The sequence below is a fragment of the Tetrao urogallus genome (assembly GCF_951394365.1).
Source record: "Tetrao urogallus genome assembly, chromosome: 2".
Taxonomy (NCBI): Eukaryota; Metazoa; Chordata; class Aves; order Galliformes; family Phasianidae; genus Tetrao; species Tetrao urogallus.
In genome coordinates this window covers 103130567-103133975 of record NC_136814.1, presented here as the reverse complement: position 1 = coordinate 103133975, position 3409 = coordinate 103130567, and positions in this window count along the sequence as shown.

Sequence of the window (3409 nt, the reverse complement as noted above, 5' to 3'; positions counted from 1 at the left end):
GACACCCAGAAATAAATGGCTTGAAATTCCTTGAAATGGAATCAAAGGTGAAGGAACAGCATAAAGAAAGCTGCATGGAAACATGCATGAAGTCTGAAGTCCCTGAACAGCTTCCTCTGATATATTGTACCTTTCTGCAGTAACTGTTGGTCATATGAGAGTTTTCTATCTGACTGCACATTTGGCCATCTGCTACAAAGTCACAGAACCTGGGGAGTTGGAAGGGACCCCTGGAGATCCCCCAGTCCAAGCCCTGCTGAAGCAGGTTCCCTAGAGCAGGTTGCACAGGAAAGTGTCCAGGTGGGTTTGAACATCTCCAGAGGACACTCCACCACCTCTCTGGGCAGCCTGTTCTGGAGCTCTGCCACCCTTGCAGTAAAGAAGGTTTTTTTTTTTCTGATGTTTGTATGGAACTTCTGTTTTCTCATTTGTGCTCATCGCCCCTTTTCCTGTTGCTGGGCACCACCGATCAGAGCCCCATCCTCCTGACCGCTGCCATTCAGATACCGATCAGCACTGATCAGATCCAGCGGTGGATTTGAACGTGACCGCTCTGCCCCGCCAGTCCTCCAGGACTTGATGTCATCGGTCCTTACACGCATGCGTGCGGAAGTAGCGTCCCCTTGCTGAAGCCTCTGAGCCACCGGGTCCGCCGATCTCTATACTCCTCCATATAGCAACACGCATGCGCGTTGGGACGCGGAAGTGGATTAACTGCTGCAGCCACTCTGCCGCCAGTCTCGATGGTGAAAGGTCCTCCAGGCACTACTAGGCATGCGCGCGGAAACGCGGAAGCGGCGCCTTTGCTGCTACGCGCGGGTCGCTCCCGTGTGGGCTTCAGGTTCTCCACTGGCGGATAAAAACAGAGTTTTACTTAAATGAGATAAAGAATTATTTTGTGATCCCTATACCGAAATTTCCTCCTTAATCCTCTAAATATATGAAACAATTAACAAAATTATTCCAGCCAAAACAGTTGCATATTTTAAAAATATATATTTTAAGCTTAAAATGTCTTGAGTACTTTGTTCTTTCTATTTCAACCCTTCTTGACCTATCTGTGGGCCACTTTAAAAGAGATGCCAGTGGGGGATGTGCAGGTGCACTGAATGCATCCCCTGTAGTTGAATACAGTGCGGTGTGCTGACGTAGAGCAACCTGGAATGATGTGGATGAAACTTCTCACTTATGTGTTGCAGCACTGATGTTTTGTGATGCTGAAACAGATACGAGTTTTCCTACAAGCTTGTTATTCCCCTGGCCTTGTTTTTATAGCACCATTCCTTTTCAGTGGCCCTGTAGGAAGCCCAGAACGCTTCTCTCTCTCGTCTGATTTTAATTTCTTTGATAAAGATGATCCAAAGAGTGCTTTTTAGGCAGAGCTGAGCTGGTTGCTTGTAGGATCCAGGGCTTCAGTGTGGTAGAAACATGGACCATGGTACACTTTCTAGCAGGGAGAAACTGCTGTTTGCAGCTGTCACTGCACTTCATACACTCACCTGGTGCCATGATATTAGTCAAAGTAGTTGTATTTAATCCAGATGATCCTGGTGCAAAAGGGAAAAACAAATTCAAGTGCAGCAAAGCAGTATCTCATCGCTTTGGAAGGACTCCAGCGCAAGTGCCAATAGATTTATTTTATTAGGCACTAAAAGCTCATTTCCTGACACTGCTGACTCAGAACAGAAAGGATTTTGCCTTGAACAATTCAGAACTGGCGGTTAAAGTAATGGATAGGTGAGAATTACTGCACAGAAATATTAGAATTGTGGGTTATTCAACAACAGTTGCTGATTTAGTAACTCTGGAGTCTCACCATTACAGCTTTATTGAGGAAAATGAATTTTAAGAAGCCCTCTATGGAAATCGATGAAGCAGAGCAGCAACTTGCTACAGGTTTCCCTTACCAAAGCAAGAAGCAGCTTGAAAGCAAAACAAATCTTGCACAAAAATTCAAATGAAGCAGCAGTGAGTGATAACATGGTTTCTTTTTGTGCTCCCTGGACTTCAGCTCTAAACTCTGTTAAACTTTCACGTCCATCTAAGTTACAAAGTGACTTGCTTTGACTTCACCACTCTTCAAAAACAAGTTTCAAGTGCAGAAAAACCCAGAAGCTAAAAGCCAACTCCATTTTGGCTTAAGACAGGAGAACAGACCCAAGCCTCTGAATGCAACAACTTCTTTACCTCCAGCAGCTGGAATTCACAACACAGTTGTTATTTGCAGCATTAGTGAGAACAGTTCCTGCTTGCTTTTGTTGTCTGTGTGGGGAAAGTTCTGCAGAATATGAGACAGACAGAGGGTGGCAGCAGCACCTCAACACTCAGCGTTGTAACACCCAGAGCCACAGGCATTGGCAACAGAGCTTCAGCGCAGGCTTACATAAAAGGGTTTAAAACCAGAGCGATATTTGACTTGTCGATTAATGCCTGATTGTATTAATTATGTTATTAATCATGCATTTAATTTACTCTTACACTGTTTTGTCTTTCTTTGCAGCAGTGTTTTATTTGCTCTCATTGTGCCTGCGTCTTTGCAGATCTCTCTGAATCTGGAAAACTTTCCTTTTTACAGCAACTCAAAAAACACCGTGAAAGATCAGAGAATTATTATTTCAAAAGCCGATTCTCATATCATTCATCTTTGAAAAACATCTTAGAATTCTACAGGGTGTCACAAAATTCTGGTAAGAGGCACTTTGTGACTTCTTAAGAGTAATCTGCTCCCTGGATTCCAGTCTCACTCACTGCTGTACCCGAACATGCTGGTACAGACCAGCAATCACCAATTGTGATTTAGGTTAGCCATTGCCTTTGTGCTCCTGTGCACCTCTAGGCTTCTGGAGATGGACCTTGGATGGGCTGCAGGTCCTGTGAGAGGCCTGGGAGCAGCTGGACGATGCATTAATTGGCTGCCCCCCCTGTGCCCTCACACCATTGGCTCTCTTTTATCTTAACAATATAAACCTAATAATATCTTTCTAGCACCTAAAACTGAAACTTTTTGGGGGGGGGCTGGGGGGGGGGGAATCAGTTAACACCAAACATAACTAAGGATGGCAACCTGTCGGATTGGACTGGCTTCTTGGCTTGCTGTATAACACATGAGAGTAGAGAAACAAAGGCATTTGAAAAGAACTTGCAACTCTGGCTTCCAAAGTATTATTTACTAATTAAAGATTAAGGATTACAAATTGCAAGAAATAACCTTGCTTAATGCTATTAATTAGTTACTGCCAGTACTTAAAAGCTGAAATCTGTGTGTGCTTCTTTGTTTCTCAATGCCTGTGCTGTAGGTAGGTTTTGCAAGTTAAATTCTCTGTCTGTTCAGCTGTTGGTAAGACTTTACTTGCCAAAATTCAGTCTGCATGAGTCAATGTTGCCTTTGCAACACATTCGGGCCTGCCTG